Consider the following 13,635-nt stretch of genomic DNA (forward strand, 5'->3'; position numbering starts at 1 on the left):
CACTTCGAGAAGGAATTAAATCCTTGTTGAACCATCATGTAGAACCTCCATGAGAACTCCGGTAATAAAATAAATGGTCAATCGAAATGGAGGATGAAAAGAATAAGGTTGAAGCCTTGAAATTATTTAAACGAATCTCCGTGGTGATGTAATTGCGAGAGCTAGGAACTCCAGGAAAAGAAAAGATAAAGCATCTCGAACCAAGAATGTGATATGATGCACCACTCAGGAAATCAGAAAATGAATTTAGTCGATGAAACAAGAATAAGAATTACATTATGCTTGTCCTTGTCGGATTTCGGGTTCCGGCAGACCCTTAAGGTTCGAACACTGGGGTGCGCGCGGAGATTACGCCTTCAACCTCACCGTCTCGCAAGGATCTAAACTACTAAAAGAACTGCGCAAGAGACACAAGATTAATACTGGTTCGGGCCACCGATGTGGTGGAATACCCTACTCCAGTGTGTGGTTTGTGGATTGCCTCTTGGGGCTGGTGACGATGAACAATACAGGGAAGAACAGCCTCGCGAGGGTCTGTTCTTGGCTGGGGAGATGAACTACTAGGAGGAGTTCAGGCACCTTTCTCTCTCTCTCTCTCTATGACTGAGAACCCAATGAACCAACCCACCGACCCCTTGCTATGTGGGTGGCTAGTCCTATTTATAGAGGCCCTGGTCCTCCTCGCAAATATTGAGCGGGAAGGGATCCAACAATGGCGGGCTAATTTGAAGGGGGACAGCGAGTACATCTATCCTGACAAAAGCAGTCTTCGCCTGCCAAAGGCTCTGGTGATGATGCCGTGCTAGGCTCCATGGTGACCTCCGTATCGTAGTCCTCCTGGTCCTGGTCTCGTTGCACCGGAACGGCAACCTTTGCCTGATGCCTCGGTACTCCGCGGCTGCGCCTGTCCCCTTTGCATCGAAGAGGAAAGAAGGACGCTGCGCGTGCTGGCGCCCGTCTGGCGCCCCTAGTCGTCATGGCTCACGTCATGGGCACCTCGCGAGGTACCCTGCCTTGATGTCTCCTTCTCCTCGCGAGCCAGCCTGATGAGGCCGCGCCTGAGGATGCGCCGTGTCGTCCGCCTCGCGAGGCTTGGCCCCTCGCGAGGGTCTTGAGTCTTGTGTTGATGAAGATGGGCCGTGTCGGCCCCCGCTTGAGCCACGCCGCAGGCCGCAGGCAGGCAAGTCTGGGGACCCCCATTCCCATAACGCCGACAGTAGCCCCCGGGCCCAAGGCGCGCCTGGACTTGGCCGTGCCGAGAGGCGAAAGGGCAAGGGCGAAGCGCCGCGGGCCCTAACAGCCTGCGGCCTTGGGTGCCGCGTGGCGATTGATTGGACGTGGGTGCCTTAGCAACTGCACGGGTTGACAAGGGAGAGGCATCTTCCCAGACTTCGCCCTTGCTTTCTCCGGTTGCTGCTCAGATCCCCTTTCTTGCGCCTCCCCTTTCTTCCTCCAAACTTCCAGATCTACTCCGGCTGCGCGACCCAGGAAGCCATGGCGCCTCGCCATCCTCCGGCCGCAGTTTGGTATTCTCCTGCCCTGGACCCGCCGAAAGTGTCTGAGGCCAGCTTTGCCAGGCTGTGCCTGATGGCGGCGACGCAGGGCATCGACGGGACGGAGGTGTTCAAGATCGGCTCCGCCACCCCTGAAGGTCGAGGAAGCACCTTTTACCCTCTTTTGGTAAGCGCCATTACAGCGGGCTTGGTGCCCCCCTTCTCCGAGTTGTTCTTCTCTGTCCTCCGCCATTACAAATTGTAGGCTCTGCATCTCCACCCCAACTCTGTTCTTCTTTTGGCGATCTTCGCTTACTACTGCAAGGCCCACGTTGGGGTGCAGCCCTCGGTGGCCTTGCTGCGCCACTACTTCTACCTCCGGACCTCTGGAAGTTCTCCTTCCACGTGCGCAAGCTTCGTTGCGTGTGGCCGCACCAATGCCATCTCAGGTCCCGGGAAGAGGGCTGAGGGCTTCCGGAACAAGTGGGTCTTGGTAGATGCTGGACGCATCCACCCTCGGCTGATCTTGCCCACGGAGCAGCCCGTGAGCGCCGGCGACTGGCTCCGGGAGGAGCTCACGGATCCCCGCGTGAAGCTGGTGTTGGAGAAGATGGATGCGGACTTGAGGCCGACCTGTTTGGAAATAGCGAAGTTGACCGGTGCGTCACTACTGAGGGATTTCTTGGAGCAGCAGCTGGCTCCACTCCGGCGGTACTATCCTCCAATGTGGAGGCCTCATCTGAGCCCCGAGCCTGTGGGCGAAGAGCATGTGAACGCGGTTCTTCAATCTCTGGTCGGGAGCGCGGTGGCAACGTTGGAGGGCGCTCCCAAGCCCTTGTTCCTCCGCGACGACTGGAAGCGGGTGGTGAAGTCCATGCTCGTTTTCAACGGGGACGGGCTCGTCCCTGTCGCTTCTTCTGGAGGACCGGTGGACGTGACCTCCGGCGACTCCAGTGAGGAGGAGGACGAAGAGGAGCGGGGAGAGGGACCCGATTCTGGGGCGACCGATGGGGAGTCGAGGGCTCCCCTCCCTCGGCGCTCGCCCTGTACTCTCCGCCTTTCGCCGAGCGACGATGATGATGATGATGACATGCTGGGCAGCGGGAGCTCGCCCCCGATCCCGAAGAAGGACAGGACCGGGCTGATTCCCCGCGGGTCTGCCCCTGCCCCAAGGCAGTCCGCAGACGCGCCTTCTGCTTCCAAGGTCAACCCTTCCAGCCGGCTGTTTGGCTTGAAGTTGGGCCGGAAGCTGCCCGATCCCGCCGGTGATGACCCGTAAGCGCTTGATCCTTGTTGTTTTGTTTCTCGTTCCGCCGACAAGGCTTGATGATTGCTTCTCTTGAGTAGGCGGGCGCCCATGGCGAAGAAGCCGAAGCGGGCTCCTGAGGCTTCATCCATAGCGACTCCTCCTGTGGAGGGGGGTGACCACGGTGTGCAGGCTTCTCCTGCCCGGTCGCCCTCAGGAGGTCTGGCCATGCTTGCGGGGGCGAGCTCAGCCCCCATGGCCCAAGCAACTCCTGAAGTGCCCTCGTCTGGCGCCACTGCTACGGCTGCGGAGACGCAGCGGACCCCGCCTCGGGACACGGCGGCCTCGCCGCCACTACCTTCTCCTCCCGTTCCACTAACAGTTGCTTCCTCAGCTCCTCCTGTCGTCTTGGAGCGCACGGATGTTCCTCCGCCTTCTTCTTCCATCCTGGAGCACGCTGTTGCTGAGCTGGACCGGCCGCGGCAGGATCTTCTCGGCGCCGACCCTTGCCTGGTGGCCGGGTGCCTGGAACTGGCTTCGAGGTGCATTCGCTCTGATGCTTCGATTCGGGCGGCGTTGGTTCAGGCCTCGACAGCCTATGACGAGGAGAGGCGGGCCGTCCTCAAGGCGAAGGCTGCTCGGGACTCAGCCCTGCGGGGAGCAGTCGAAGCCTGCGATCGTTGCAAGGCGCTGGAGGACGAGCTGCAGGGCCTGTGGAGCCAGCTCACGGAGGAGATTCATCTTCGCCAGGAGCAGGCGAAGGGGGTGAAGGCGCGCGAGGCGGCGCTCGTGGACCGGGAAGCCAAGCTCAAGAAGCGCCACGACCGCCTAGATGCGCTGAAGAAGGAGCTGGAGGTGACGAAGGCTGAGCTGGACGCCAAGGCCCGAGTCCTCGCCGAGGATCGCGTGGCCTTCGCGGACATGAAGAAGGAGGCCCGCGCCTCGCTGAAGATGCTTTACGAGAGCGGCTTAGACAGCCCGCTAGCTGGTGACGAGGACGGCCCAGCCAAGTTGCTCCCCTCCTGGTTAAAGCTCTTGGGGACGTCGCCCTCGGCATCGGCCCTGCGGCCGAGGCCGAGGCGCAAGTCCTGTATTCTGCTGCGCTGACGCGGGTCTTCGCCCACATCTACCTCCGTGATCCCAACGCCAACCTTGACGGCCTGCTGGAACCGGTGAGCGGCGAGGGTGCCGCCGCCGCTGTCGAAGCCGTGAAGGGGCGCGTGGAGGCGCTGCTGGAGAAGTTCCGGGCCTTCAGCACCAGGCCGAAGCAAGGCGCTGCCGACAAGTGACTCTGTTCCATCCCTGCTCTTTTTCCAGTTCCGGCACATGGATCACGCCTCGGGGAGGCATTTAAACTTGCGTTTGGTACTAAGACGGCAGTATGGATTGTAATATTTGCTTTGAAATTCCTTGGGTTTTATGCTTTTCTTCCCTACTTGCTTGTGTTCTACACCGGCAGAGCCCGGCCCCGCGCATGCCTCACCCAGCATTAGCTCCGACCGGAAACCAGGACGAGAGCAAAGGAGTGAGGGGCCACGTGACAAGTTAGGCTCCTGAGTCGCGATGCTCAGGAGTCCCCCTTGGCGTATGAACAACAAGTAGGGAAGCGTGATGTAGGTGTGTCTTCCGTTCTACGTCTGCAGAGCCCGACCCCGCGCGTACCTCACCCAACATAGCCTTTCGGAACTAAGGAGTGAGGGGCTACGGGACCAGTTAGGCCCCTGGGTCGCGATGCCCAGGGGTCCCCCTTGACGCGCGAACAGCAGGTGGCGAGGCGAGATGTAAGCGTGGCTACCGTTCTACGTCTGCAGAGCCCGACCCCGCGCGTACCTCACCCAGCATAGCCTTTCGGAACTAAGGAGTGAGGGGCTACGGGACCAGTTAGGCCCCTGGGTCGCGATGCCCAGGGGTCCCCCTTGACGCGCAAACGGCCTTCATACCTTGGCTCCGCTCGGGGAGAGACGCGCGGCGAACCAGGCCCGAGGGGCCTGGCTGGGCGGCGTACGTCTGGGCGTGACCCAGGCGTAGCCCCCGTGCCGAGCCCCCTCACGCGGCGCTCCCGAGGGGAGGCGTTGTGATGAGGCCAGCCACTGAGCTCTGGGCTTCCTGAGGTTAACGCGGCCCGGAGGCCACCCCCAGTTGTTTATCACCAGCGCGGAGCATAGCGCTTCCGTATGTGTACGGGCATAGCCGCTCCTCGGCAGTGTCGTCAGCCAGCGCGGAGCATGGTGCTTCCACTGGTACATGGGAGGGGGCTCCCCTCCGGGAGGAGCCCCCGGGGTGTATACAGCCTTGCCCTGACACGTGGCTGGCACGGTAGAGCTAGGTGAGGTGTATTTGGGCACCCGTGAGCCAGCGCGGGACTCACGAGGCCCTACCTCTGGGCGGGTTGCGCCCGGCACTGGGCCGTATCTTGAGATGTGTCCCTGCGGAAGTTGGTTACATGCCGGTACTCTACGTCCTTGGGTCCCGGACCTCGAGCTTGTCTCGACCGTCGCTGGTATGCCAGGTCGCGATGCCATGGACAAGACCAGAGGGTGAGGGCTGTTGAGCCAGTAAGAGCCCTGAGTCGCGATGCTCAGGCACCCCCCCCTTTAACGTGCAAGTAGTCGACATGGAGAAGATGGGATGCCGTGGGCAGGCATCAAATAATCATGCATGATAGGCAAATGCATAGTTGGAAATAAGCGTGATGGAGATACACGCCGCTGGGCCTAGCCCCAGCGGCTTGGGGAGGATGCAGCCCGAGGGGCGCCCCCAACAAGGTAAACTAGTTGACGGAAAGATAAACGCAGATACATGCCGCAGGGACGGACCCACGCGGCCTGGGAGTGATGCAACCCTGGGAGGGTGCTCCCAGCTGGGAATGAGGCTCGGAAGATGTCACCTGAGGATGTCGTAGGCGAAGTGGCGTTGGTGTAGTAGGCTCAGTGGGTTGCGGAAGCTGTTCCTCACGAGCCCCCAGGCCCCGGGGCCTCGGGAGGCTCCGGAGGCACTGGTGACTCCTCGCGAGCTGCCCTCATCTCCGCCATGGCCGCGGAACGCCTGTCTTCTTGAGCCTCCGTGATGCCCCTCGTGAGGCGCTGGTACGCCGCAGCCACGCTCGGCAGGCCGTAAGGCATGTGGACACAGCTGTGGGGTGGACCTCCGCAGCGCCCCACTCGCGAGGGCCAGAGGCGCTCCGTGGTGGCGATCTGATTGAGCCCTGGTACGTTGACGCAGACACGCAGCCCACCATCCTCGCCTGGATGTGGGGCCATAGATGGTAGACGACGGCAACCTCTCATGATCCTTGACTCCTGCAGCTCTTGAACGGCCTTGTTGACGAACTCCTGCTGGTCCGGCCTTCCTTGCCTGGCTCCTTCTTGAGGGAAACATGCCTCGAAGCACGCCTCCTCATGGTCCCCAAGTGCCTCCCTCGTGACCCTGGCTAGGTCGGTGGCCCTCCAGGTGAGAGCCCCCGAGCCCTTCCTGAGGAGGGCACCGGGCGCGCTTTCCTATGCGATGGAAGGAGGGTCCTCCCTGGCAGACACAGGCCCTGAGGGGCCTGCCTCCCGAGGGGCTGAGCCTGGCGACATCTTCTTCTTCTTGGGGGTGGTCTCAGGAAGCCTCCTGCTTCCGCGGTCTGTGTCTTCCAGTGAAGCAGCCTGAAAGGCTCGCTCCAGGGAACATACTGCATCTCTCTCTTCATAGGGCACCGTGATGACGCCGACACTTCCTCGCATCTTGAGGACGTTGTAGCCATGGTGAGTCACGGCCATGAACTTGGCCAGCGCTGGATACCCGAGGATGGCGTTGTACGGCAGGTGGATGTTGGCGACGTCGAAGTCGATGAGCTCGGTGCGGTAGTTGTTGTGGGCTCCGAAGGTGACAGGGAGGCGGACCTGCCCGATCGGGACTGTGGAACCGTCGGTGACTCCGGAGAATGGCTTGGTTGGCTGAAGCTGGTCATAGGGCACTTGGAGGTTGTTGAAGGTCTCCACGGACAGGACGCTGAGCCCTGCCCCTCCGTCGATGAGGGTCTTGGTGACCAGCACGTTGTTGATGACTGGGGAGCAAAGCATCGGGAGGACTCCGGCTGTGGCTGAGCATTTGAGCTGGTCTGCTGAGCGGAACGTGATGGCGCACGCCGACCACTTGAGGGGGCATGTTGCTTTGAGCTTGGGGAGAGCTGCATTCACCTCGCGGGCAAACTGCTTGAATATACGTTGGGAGGCTGGGGCTTGAGCTCCGCCCAGGATGCAGGCGATTGCGCGCGGCTCCTAGAAGCCCCCAGCCCCCTCGTCTTGGTGGCGGTCTTCGTTCCTTCTTGGTGGAGGCGGCAGAGGTGGCAGGCCTGCGTGAGGGCGCTCCTCATGAGGTTGATCCCTCCAGTCCCCCTTGTGAGGCAGGTCCCGCCAACGGTCCTTGCGAGGTTGGTCGCGCCACCCCTGGCGCGGGCCGCGATCTTCCCAGCGCCCTGGGTTTCTTCCTCCTGCACGGCCGTAGCCCCGGTCAGCACGGTCAGGGTGACGGCCAATCCTTCCTTCCCGCACGGCGCGGAGTTCTTGACATTCGTTGGTGTTGTGGGTGTGGAGGTCGTGGTACACGCAGTTCCGGCTGCCCCTAGAGGAGTCGGGCAGATCCTTGCCACGCTTAGTGTCCAGTTCGGCTACGAGCACGCCAGCCCCCTTGCGCTTCACGTCCTTGGCCTTGGGCTTCTTCTCTTCTGGGTCCGCGGCGGGCAGCTCGAGGACGGAGAGGCGTCCCTCCTCAGCCCTGGCGCACTTGTTCGCCAAGTTGAACAGCTCCAGGGAGGTGCAGAGGTCTTCATGCATCGCCAGCTCCTCCTTCATCTTGACGTCGCGCACACCATCGGAGAAGGCTGAGATGATGGCCTCCTCGGACACCCTGGGGATCTTAAGGCGCGCGCTGTTGAAGCGCTGAATGTAATTTTGCAGGGTCTCCCCGGGTTGTTGCTTGATGCGGCGCATGTCGCTCACGGCGGGTGGCCGGTCGCGAGTACCTTGGAAGTTGGCGATGAAGCGGGTGCGCATCTGGTCCCAGGAGGAGATCGTTCCTGGAGCCAGATTCAGGAGCCAGGTGCGGGCTCCTTCCTTCAGTGCCATGGGGAAACAGTTCGCCATGACCTTCTCGTCCCCGTTGGCAGCCTCGATGCCCAGCTCGTAGAGCTGGAGGAACTCTGCGGGGTCAGTTGTGCCGTCGTAGCGAGGAGGCAGGTCCGGCTTGAACTTGCCGGGCCACGCGACACTGCTCAGCTCTGTGGTGTAAGCGAGGCAGCCCGCGGTGGCCACGAAGGGCTTCGGCTGGTGGAGAGCTCGGTCCTAAGGGTCCCCACGCGCTGCAGCTAGGAGCAGAGCGGGGTCTTGGCGTGCCGGAGCTGGAGCAGGGAGCGCCCGGGCAGCCCCCTGCGGGCGAGGGATTTCTTGGCAGCTCCGTTCTTGCTGCGCTGGCACCTGGCGGGGTGGGTTCCGCCCAGGGGCCACGCGCCTTGGAGCCATGGCGTCTTCTCGGAGCGGAGGCGGCTGGTACGCCCCTGGAGCTTCATTGCCCGCGCGGGGCGGAGTGCGGCGCAGTGGGGCGGACGGTGCAGGAGAGCCCCCTGCGGCGCGGACGAGCTCGGCGACGCGGTCGAGCCACTCCTCGTAGACATCGTCGACGGGGCGGTAGTGCAGGAGCTCGTTTGCCGCGATGAGCGCAGCTCGAGCCTCAAAGGGTGCGCGGAGCTTGCGGGACGAAGATCCAGCTGGTGCAAGCGATGGAGTAGCGGTGCGGCCGTCTTGCCGCACGGACGGGTGCTGAGACGATGCTTGCTGCTCGCCCCCCGCCGGGCCGGTGGCGGCGTTGACAGCGGGCGACGGGGAACGACGTGGACACCCACCGACGCGGGCCGTCTGGGCGACGCGAGAGGCGATGGCGGCCCGGCGCTCGGCGCGGGCCCGTCGAGCGTCAGACATGGATGCGACGGACGGAGGAGAGCGGAGTGGTGGAAGACGAATTCCGGCGCACCCCTACCTGGCGCGCCAAATGTCGGATTTCGGGTTCCGGCAGACCCTTAACGTTCGAACACTGGGGTGCGCGCGGAGATTACGCCTTCAACCTCACCGTCTCGCAAGGATCTAAACTACTAAAAGAACTGTGCAGGAGACACAAGATTACTGGTTCGGGCCACCGATGTGGTGTAATACCCTACTCCAATGTGTGGTTTGTGGATTGCCTCCTGGGGCTGGTGACGATGAACAATACAGGGAAGAACAGCCTCGCGAGGGTCCGTTCTTGGCTGGGGCGATGAACTACTAGGAGGAGTTCAGCCACCTTTCTCTCTCTCTCTCTCTCTGTGACTGAGAACCCAATGAACCAACCCACCGACCCCTTGCTATGTGCGTGGCTAGTCCTATTTATAGAGGCCCTGGTCCTCCTCCCAAATATTGAGCGGGAAGGGATCCAACAATGGCGGGCTAATTTGAAGGGGGACAGCGAGTACATCTATCCTGACAAAAGCAGTCTTTGCCTGCCAAAGGCTCTGGTGATGACGCCGTGCTGGGCTCCATGGTGACCTCCGTATCGTAGTCCTCCTGGTCCTGGTCTCGTTGCACCGGAACGGCAACCTTTGCCTGATGCCTCAGTACTCCGCAGCTGTGCCTGTCCCCTTTGCATCGAAGAGGAAAGAAGGACGCTGCGCGTGCTGGCGCCCGCCTGGCGCCCCTAGTCGTCATGGCTCACGTCATGGGCACCTCGCGAGGTACCCCGCCTTGATGTCTCCTTCTCCTCGCGAGCCAGCCTGATGAGGCCGCGCCTGAGGATGCACCGTGTCATCCGCCTCGCGAGGCTTGGCCCCACGCGAGGGTCTTGAGTCTTGTGTTGATGAAGATGGGCCGTGTCGAGCCCCCACTTGAGCCACGCCGCAGGCCGCAGGCAGGCAAGTTTGGGGACCCCCGTTCCCAGAACGCCGACAATCCTTCACCAATTTAATTGATGACAAGAAACGGATTTGGCATACTACTTATTCTCGTTGAAAAAGGATTAAGATGGATATGGAGAAAACTTGGGAAGGTCTTCAACGAATCACCGGTAGAATTTGGAAAACAACGAATGACTTGACACGACAACGAAAGGAAGAGATCTCTTGAACGAACCACCATTTGAATTCAAACAAGAATAAATTGATATGATAAACGAAGGAAGAAGAAATCTTGAATGAACCACCATAAGAATTAAAAATGAACAAAGAAAAGATAATGAAAAACACTGGGAAGAATTTAGTAAATGAACGAAGATGCTTGAGAGAAAGTAGATACATGAGAACGAAGAGATCATAAACAGATAAGAGAATAGTTGAATGATGCACCGGTAAGATTGGAGAATGATAACTGACAACTGAGAATGAATAATTCTGAGATGATGGGCTTTGGAGAATCAAACTGAAAAAAAACTAAAAACCTCGTGAATTACTCCGGATGGGTGCAAAGAATTCTCACAATCGAATACAATTATGAGAGGATGCCAACGAGCTGGAATCACGAATCGTGAAGGGAATGGAGCAAGATTGAGAGAAAATCTTCTTCGGTCTTCCAATCTGAGAATGACTACGAGAAACACCACCATGAATTATTTAGACACTCCGGAAGAATCAAAACGAAGAGGTTGAGCCAACGATGAAAAGAATTCAACAGATCTTGGAGAAAAAACATAAGACTGATGATAATTCATTCTTACGTCAAACTTTAGAAAAGAATTTGAGAAGCTCCGGAAAAATAAGAAGAGTCAGGTAAGATCCTAGGAAAAGACCTGTGGGTTAGGGCCCACTCAAAAGATACACCGTTGAACGATTTTGAAGAGAGATTTGCACCGGTTGATTAAATGGCTTGAATGAGATAACCACCTCGAAAGAGCTTGAATGAATGCAGAGTGGACACACGAATCTTCGAGATATCTTGAGCACTCCGGAACAATAGAATAGTAAGCGGGGAAGATTAAGAGGTGCACCGGCATGAGAAGACATTTGAAACAAGGAAAAAGGATATGATCAACACCAAAAGCTTGAATTAAATCCACCGGAGAGGAAAATGAGTGAAGAGTGACGAACTTGAAGCTTCGTTGGCATCTTCCTAAGAATCAACAGATAAGAACATTGACAGAAAAGAATGGAGAGACTTCACAACATTAAAATGAATAGTGATTAAGAAATCTGAATCCTTGAAGAAAAAGGGGTGGGTGGGTGGGAAAAAAAGGCAACTTGGGGACAGATGAAACAAACACCGTTGAGAAGAACTGATAACTGACCTTGTGAATGTTGACAAGATTGGATCCATTTGAAGAGGAGCACACCGGTTGAAAAGAAATTGAAAAGACAAACTCGATGATGGAGAAGGATAAGTATTCACATAGAAATATGAGAACACCGCTTAGAAAAGGTATGGAATCAACATTTGAATTCGAAGCAACTCGAATACCACAACTGAAAAAAAACACCAAAACAAAGGATTGGCTTGCAGAATAAGCCGGAGCAAACATATGATAGAGATTTCGTCCGAAGTTTTCATGGTGGGGCCTACACGGGCTCGATCGTACAGCTCCATCATGTACAAGGCAGTGCACATGACATACGAAGCGTCCCCGAGTCAGCATAGCCAATGACTCTTTAAGAGACAACGAGACCACTGTAAAATCGACCGTGAATAGGCGGACCACTAGACGTCGAACCCCAATTTCATATCATACATCTGTCGGAAAGATATCCTAAGAGCTACTTGAATTCCCACTTATAAACTCCCGAAACTTTCCGATTATGCAATCAGGTGTTGGGGACACAGGGGAAGCATAATATCTCACCCAAAACTAGCAAATCCTACATCCAGCTGTATCCATCCTTCAACACATAACCAAGAAACCTTCGGAAATCATATACCTCAACCTTCGAAAAGCATCCGTTATACAAGTTATGGCAATACTCCCGAACTCCCGCCCTAGTACTGGGTGGTGTCGAGGTTATCTCACCAACGAATAGCATAAAAGAGATTTTCGATGTCGCCGTACTAAACTCAGGTATTCCAGAACTGCAACAATAAAATTGTGATGACAACACCTCGGAGCTCAACTCCCCGGGACACTGCCACAACCCCTAAAGACAGGAGGCACCAAGAACAATGTTCTCGTCACAAAACCATCGGAACGATTCCAAGATACCCGCGTGATCCTAAAAAAATTAGTGAAATTTGAGAAGAGAGAAGTGAAAACTCTACGTTAGGATGCCTTACCAGAGCGATGAAGGGACTGGGGAGTAAAAGAATTCCTAAACTCTTCGATATATAATTTCTAAATGACTCAAAACATTTTTCTAGACTCAACAATGGCTACTAAAAACGATCAAGCAGTGGGGGATCCTAAGGTCGGGGAAGGCTCTGATTACCAACTTGTCACGCCCTCGATGCGGCTATATCTCCCACGTGTCAAAGCACGACTTAGAGGCATAACCGCATTGAAAGCAATGTCGCAAGTGAGGTAATCTTCGCAAACAACCCATGTAATACAATAGGGGAAAAGATACATAGTTGGCTTACAATCGCCACTTCACACAAATACATGAATAAAGCATTACATCATCCAAATACAATCAGGGCCCGACTACGGAGCCAAAATAAAAGAAGACTACCCCAAATGCTACACAGATCCTCGATCGACCCCAACTGGGCTCCACTACTGATCAACTAGAGCGAAACAACACAAAGGGCAAGATCCTCATCGAGCTCCTCCTTGAGCTTGGTAGCATCATCTGCACGGTTCAACGGCACCTGCAAGCAGGTTTTGGAAGTATCTATGAGTCACGGGGACTCAGCAATCTCGCAACCTTGTGATCAAGGCTATTTAAGCTTATGGGTAAAGGAAAAGGTATGAGGTGGAGCTGCAGCAAGCGACTAGCATATATGGTGGCTAACCTATTCGCAAAAGAGAGCGAGAAGAGAAAGCAAAAGCACGGTCGAACAACTATGATCAAGAAGTGATCCTAGAACAACCTACGTCAAGCATAACTCCAACAACCGTGTTCACTTCCCGGACTCCGCCAGAAAGAGACCATCACGGTTACAAACGCGGTTGATGCATTTTAATTAAGGTCAACTTCAGGGTTTCTACAACCAGAAATTAACAAATTCCCATCTGCCCATAACTGCGGGCACGGCTTTCGAAAGTTCAAATCCCTGCAGGGGAGTCCCAACTTAGCCCAAGACAAGCTCTCACGGTCAACGAAGGAATAGACCTCCTCCCGAGACATTCCGATCAGACTCGGTACCTCGGTTCTTCAAGACATTTCGACAATGGTAAAACAAAACCAGCAACACTACCCGAATGTGCCGACAAATCCCGATAGGAGCTGCACATATCTCATTCTAAGGGCACACTCAGATGAGCTCTCCATACAACTAAAACCAAACCTCAAGTTTCCCCGAGGGGGCGCTGCACAAGACTCTAGTTTGGACCAACACTCAGAGGAGCACTGGCCCAGGGGGGTAAAATCATGATGACCCTCCGGAGCGCGACTCCCAAGGGAAAAGAAAAGGCTAGGTGGCGAATGGTAAAACCAATGTTGGGCATTGCTGGAAGAGTTTTATTCAAGGTGAACTGTCAAGGGGTTCCCATTATTACCCAACCGCGTAAGGAACGCAAAATCCGGGAACATAACACCGATATGACGGAAACTAAGGCGGCAAGAGTGGAACAAAACACCAGGCATAAGGCCGAGCCTTCCACCCTTTACCAAGTATATAGATGCATTAATTAGATAAGATATATAGTGATATCCCAACAAGTAAACATGTTCCAACAAGGAACAACATCTCCATGTTCCAACAAGGAACAAACTTCAATCTTCACCTGCAACTAACAACGCTATAAGAGGGG

This window comes from Triticum urartu, chromosome 3A (genome assembly GCF_056163025.1).
Source record: "Triticum urartu cultivar PI428250 chromosome 3A, HENAU_Tu73, whole genome shotgun sequence".
Classification (NCBI taxonomy): domain Eukaryota; kingdom Viridiplantae; phylum Streptophyta; class Magnoliopsida; order Poales; family Poaceae; genus Triticum; species Triticum urartu.